Source organism: Aegilops tauschii, chromosome 1 (genome assembly GCF_002575655.3).
Source record: "Aegilops tauschii subsp. strangulata cultivar AL8/78 chromosome 1, Aet v6.0, whole genome shotgun sequence".
Taxonomy (NCBI): Eukaryota; Viridiplantae; Streptophyta; class Magnoliopsida; order Poales; family Poaceae; genus Aegilops; species Aegilops tauschii.
The window spans coordinates 497,713,034-497,719,832 of NC_053035.3; positions in this window are offsets into that span (position 1 = coordinate 497,713,034).

The window sequence follows — 6,799 nt, forward strand, 5'->3', positions numbered from 1 at the left end:
TCCCCAAGAAGGACGATTCACTTCGCATGTGCATTGACTTCAAGCATATCAATCGGGCCTGCCCGAAAGATCATTTCCCTCTCCCCCGCATCGACCAGATCGTCGACTCGACCGCGGGGTGTGAGCGTATGTCTTTTTTAGATGCGTATTCCGGGTACCATCAGATTCGACTGTATGGACCTGATGAGATAAAAACAGCTTTCATCACTCCATTCGGGTGCTTCTGTTATGTCACCATGCCATTCGGCCTCAAGAACGCCGGAGCCACATTTATGAGGATGATTCAGAAGTGTTTGCTCACTCAAATCAGTCGGAATGTGGAGGCATATATGGATGACATTGCGGTCAAGTTGCGTAAAGGTTCCGACCTGCTGACTGACCTTGCTGAAACCTTTGCCAACCTGAGAAGATATGATATCAAGCTTAATCCGTCAAAATGCACATTCGGAGTTCCAGGAGGTAAATTACTCGGTTTTCTCGTTTCCGAACGGGGGATCGACGCAAACCCGGAGAAAGTTGGTGCCATCCTCCGAATGAAACGCCCTGTGCGTGTGCATGAAGTTCAGAAGCTCACTGGTTGTTTGGCCGCCTTGAGTCGATTCATTTCTCGTCTCGGCGAAAAGGCCTTGCCTCTTTACCGACTGATGAAGAAATCTGACAAGTTCGAGTGGACTGACGAAGCTGACAAAGCATTTGTAGAGCTCAACCCATGCTTTCCACCCAGCCGGTGCTTGCTGCCCCAATCAGCAAAGAACCTTTACTGCTTTATATTGCAGCCACTGGATAAGTTGTCAGTACTGTACTCACAGTCGAGCGGGAAGAAGAAGGGAAAACCTATAAAGTTCAGCGCCCAGTATACTATGTTTCTGAAGTTCTGACTCCATCCAAGCAAAGATATCCACATTATCAGAAGCTTGTTTATGGGATTTACATGACCACGAAGAAGGTTGCACACAATTTCTCTGATCACTCCACCACAGTCGTCAGCGACGCACCATTGTCAGAAATTCTGAATAACAAAGATGTAACTGGTCGAGTGGCTAAATGGGCGATTGAACTCCTTCCATTGGATATCAAGTTCGAGGCAAAGAAAGCTATCAAGTCGCAGGCAATTGCAGATTTCCTTGCCGAGTGGATTGAGCAACAATTGCCGACTCAGATACACTCGGAGCATTGGACCATGTTCTTTGATGGCTCCATGATGCTGAATGGTTCCGGTGCTGGGGTGGTATTGGTATCCCCCCGAGGCGACAAGCTCAGTTATGTTCTCAAGATTCATTTTGACTCCTCCAACAATGAAGCTGAATATGAAGCACTTCTGTACGGGTTGCGTATGGCCATTTCACTCGGCGTCCGTCGCCTCATGGTCTATGGTGACTCGGATTTAGTGGTTAATCAAGTGATGAAGGAGTGGGACGTCAGAAGCCCAGCTATGACTGGCTATTGTAATGCAGTGAGAAAGTTAGAGAAGAGGTTTGAGGGGTTAGAGCTCTATCACATACCCCGACTGAAAAATCAAGCAGTTGATGATTTGGGAAAGATAGGTTCCAAGAGGGAGGCCATTCCCAGCAATGTGTTTTTGGAACATATTCATACACCTTCAGTTCAAGAAGATCCTTTCACTGAAGAGCCCCCACAACCAAAGAGCGCCACTGATCCGACTGAAGTCGAAGTCCCAGCCGTGGTCGACTTGATGATGGAGGTTTTGGTCATCACCCCCGACTGGACAGTACTGTATATCGCGTACATACTTAGGAAGGAACTCCTAGAGGATGAAGAAGAGGCTCGACAGATCGTCCGTCGATCCAAAGCCTTTACCATGATAAGAGGACAGTTGTTTAGAGAAAGTGTGACTGGAGTCTACCAGAAATGCATAACACCAGAAGAAGGTCGAGTGATCCTCAACGACATCCACTCGGGGACCTGTGGTCACCATGCGTCCTCTCAGACCATTGTGGCCAAAGCATACCGAGCGGGATTTTATTGTCCACAAGCAAATGAAATGGCGAAAGAAATAGTCGACAAATGTGAAGGTTGCCAGTTTTACTCCAATATGTCTCACAAGCCTGCATCAGCCCTGAAGACCATTCCACTCGTCTGGCCCTTTGCTGTTTGGGGATTGGATATGATTGGGTCTTTGAGGACTGGTAGGATTGGATATGTGCTTGTGGCAGTAGACAAGTTTACTAAATGGATTAAAGCCAAGCCCATACAAAATCTTGAAGCTAGTACTGATGTCAGCTTCATCAGAGAGTTAACATTCAGATATGGTGTTCCGCACAGCATCATCACTGACAATGGGTCGAGCTTCGATTCTGATGAGTTCAGAGCCTTCTGCGCTTCCCAAGGCACTCGAGTCGACTATGCTTCAGTCGCCCATCCCCAGTCGAATGGATAGGCTGAAAGAGCAAACGGATTAATTCTCAAAGGACTGAAACCCCGATTGATGCGTGATCTCAAGCATGCAGCAGGCGACTGGGTCGATGAACTTCCATTAGTGCTTTGGAATTGAGGACATCTCCTAATCGGTCGACTGGGTGAACTCCATACAATCCACAACTACCCACTAGCATGACTCTAATATCAGCATCTTTATATCGCAAAACTATTGCAAGGAATCAAACATATCATATTCAGTGATCTACAAGTTTTGTGTAGGATTTTATGCCTAACCATATGAATGACCAATTCCTGTCATCTCTCTAAATAGATATAAGTGAAGCAAGAGAGTTTAATTCTTTCTACAAAAGATATGCCCACGCTCTAACAAATATAAGTGAAGCAAAAGAGCATTCTACAAATGGCGGTTTTCTATGTGAAGAGAAACGGGCAATCCAAACTTCAAATGATATAAGTGAAGCACATGAAGCATTCTATAAAGCCATACTCAAAAGATATAAGTGAAGTGCAAAGAGCATTCTATAAATCAACCAAGGACTATCTCATACCAGCATGGTGCATAAAATAAAAGTGAAAACTAAATGCAAAAGACGCTCCAAGATTTGCACATATCGCATGAATGAAACGAATCCGAAAAAATACCGATACTTGTTGAAGAAATAGGGGATGCCTTCCGGGGCATCCCCAAGCTTAGACGCTTGAGTCTCCTTGAATATTTACTTGGGGTGCCTTGGGCATACCCAAGCTTGAGCTCTTGCCTCTCTTCCTTCTTCTCACATCGAGACCTTCTCGATCATCGAACACTTCATCCACACAAAACTTCAACAAAAAACTCGGTAAGATCCGTTAGTATAATAAAGCAAATCACTACTCTAAGTACTGTTGCAAACCAATTCACATTTTGTTTTTGCATTGTGTATACTGTAATATAACTTTTTCATGGCTTAATCCACTGATATAAATCGATAGTTTCATCAAAACATGCAAACTATGCATCAAAAACTGAATCTGTCTAAAACAGAACAGTCTGTAATAATCTGAACATTCACCATACCTCTGTTACTTGAAAAATTCTGCCAAAATTAGGAAAAACAAAAAAAAAATATAGAAAGACAGTACAAAAGGAATCAGAACCGTTTGACGTTCCAGTAAAAAACTAAAAATCGCGCACTACAGCCAAAGTTTCTGTCCTGCACCGTACAAACCAACAAGCATTGTAAACATCCTAAAGGCAAACCTTGGCACATTATTTTTATAATACAATGGAATTGTACAAGGGGATAATTATTTTTGTTGAAAATTTTCTGTAATTAAGATTCACAAAGTTTCCGTGAGCATGAACAAAATTCAAGGAGCTCTCCCACTTCAACAATGCTTGTCTTTCTCACTTTCACTTTCCTTTTTGAAAAGTTTTAGGTTCCCCTCTTTATTTTTTTTTGTTTTTAAACTATATGAAAGCACTCAACAGAAATAAATGACTCCCTAAGAATTCCGGGTTGTCTCCCTGGCAGCGCTTTCTTTAAAGCCATTAAGCTAGGCATATAGTGCTCAAGTAGTGAATCCACCCGGATCCCAAGGTATATCAAAGCCAATTTTAATTAGCAATGATTTGGCATTTAGTAGTGAGCACAAGGCAACATATATCAAGCAATGACGAAGTTTGACTCTCTTCCTATGCATCGGCATGTCATAAAAGAACAATTCATGCACACATAGTAAAGGCCAATGCATAGTATAAACAGTTTCTTGCAATTTTTTCATGTGGGAAACATAGAGAGGTGGAGATATAGTTCCTCTCTCATAATAATTGCAAGTTGGAGCAGCTAGCACATGCATATTATATTCATCAAAATCATCATGTGCAATGGTAAAAGGCCACCCATCAATATAATCCTTAATAAGGACAAACTTCTCCGATATAGTGTAGTAGGGAGAATTCAAAAAGATAATAGGACTATCATGCGTGGGTGCAATAGCAACAATTTCATGTTTAACATAAGGAACTATAGCAAGTTCATCTCCATAAGCATAATTCATATTGGCATCTTGGCCACAAGCATAGCAAGCATCATCAAAAAGGGATATTTCAAAAGAATCAACTGGATCATAACAGTTTTCATAGCAATCATCCTTCGGTAAGCACGAAGGGAAATTAAACAATGTATGAGTTGAAGAGTTACTCTCATTAGAAGGTGGGCATGGGTAGCTAATCCGGTCTTCCTCCTTTTGTTCTTCGCTCTCCTCATCATCTTTTTTATCCAATGAGCTCACAGTTTCATCAATTCCTTCTTCCATAGACTCCTGCAAAATATTAGTCTCTTCTTGGACAGCGGAGACTTTCTCAATAAGCGCATCAATATAGGAATTATATTCATAATTATCATAGCAATATTTCAATATATCAAAATTTTTAGGCCTACAAACATCATCATCAAAAGCTTCATACTTTTCAAACAAAGATTCAATTTCATAAGCACCCTTAAAAGCAACAAATTCTTCTATTTGTTCCACATCATAGTAATCATATATACCTCTAGCATAAGAAGCCAAGGTTTCACTATCATTAAATTTGCATGAAAAGGGAATGTGTGGAGCCTTCATCCTAGAGCAAGAAGTATAATCATAACTCAAGCATACTTGCCGAGCGTACCTCTTCAACATATAAATTTGATCCCATAATAGTTTCCCTTTTTGTGTCAAGCGATAATCCCTAAAGTATTCACGTTGATCCAACGTTACTCCCATTACCAAATTGAATGGGGTTTTCTCTGGATTATCAAAGTAGTACATAATATCTGTCACATAACGAGCATCGAGGGTTTTAGGAGGTTCCTCATCTCCATGAGCAGCAAGTACACCTAATTTTTTTGGTATTTCATGTTCCATATCCGTAAATAAAGATAGAGAAAAACTAAGAACAGCAAATAAAAATTACTTAGTGATAAAGCAAACACGCACACACGAGAATATTCACCCCACGCTATTGCTCCCCGGCAACGGCACCAGAAAAAGGTCTTGATAACCCACAAGTATAGGGGATCAATTGTAGCCTCTTTCGATAAGTAAGAGTGTCGAACCCAACGATGAGCTAAAGGTAGAACAAATATTCCCTCAAGTTCTATCGACCACCGATACAACTCTACGCACGCTTAACGTTCGCTTTACCTAAAACAAGTATAAAACTAGAAGTACTTTGTAGGTGTTTTTGGATAGGCTTGCAAGAAATAAAAAGTAGGGGATGTTTAGATGAAGACACAACTAAGTTAGTTTAAGTAAAGAGCTTGTTGTCACGAGAAAGTTATTTGACCCTAGGCAATCGATAACTAGACCGGTAATCACTATTGCAATTTTATTTGAGGGAGAGGTATAAGCTAACATACTTTCTCTACTTGGATCATATGCACTTATGATTGGAACTCTAGCAAGCATCCGCAACTACTAAAGATCATTAAGGTAAAACCCAACCATAGCATTAAAGTATCAAGTCCCCTTTATCCCATACGCAAACAACCTACTTACTCGGGTCTGTGCTTCTGTCACTCACGCCACCCACTATAAGCAAATCATGAACATATTGCAAACCCTACAGCGGGAATCCCTCACGCTTGCGCGACACGGAGAGCACCATAGGACAACACACATGCAACTCAAACCAATCTTGATCATCAAATAACCCATAGGACAAAACGGATCCACTCAAACATCATAGGATAGCCATACATCATTGGGAAATAATATATAGCGTTGAGCACCATGTTTAAGTAGAGATTACATCGGGTAAGAGAGAGGTTACACCGCTGCATAGAGGGGGAAAGAGTTGGTGATGATGGCGGTGAAGTTGTTGGTGAAGATTGTGTTGGAAATATGCACTAGAGGCAATAATAAAATGGTTATTATTGTATTTCCTTGTTCATGATAATTGTCTATTGTTCATGCTGTAATTGTATTAACTGGAAACCGTAATACATGTGTGAATACATAGACCACAACATCTCCCTAGTAAGCCTCTAGTTGACTAGCTCGTTGATCAATAGATGGTTATGGTTTCCTGACCATGGACATTGGATGTCATTGATAACGGGATCACATCATTAGGAGAATGATGTGATGGACAAGACCCAAACCTAAGCATAGCACAAGATCGTGTAGTTCGTCTGCTAGAGCTTTTCTAATGTCAAGTATCATTTCCTTGGACCATGAGATTGTGCAACTCCCGGATACCGTAGGAATGCTTTGGGTGTACCAAACGTCACAACGTAACTGGGTGACTATAAAGGTGCACTACAGGTATCTCCGAAAGTGTCTGTTGGGTTGGCACGAATCGAGACTGGGATTTGTCACTCCGTATGACGGAGAGGTATCTCTGGGCCCACTCGGTAATGCATCATCATAATGAGCT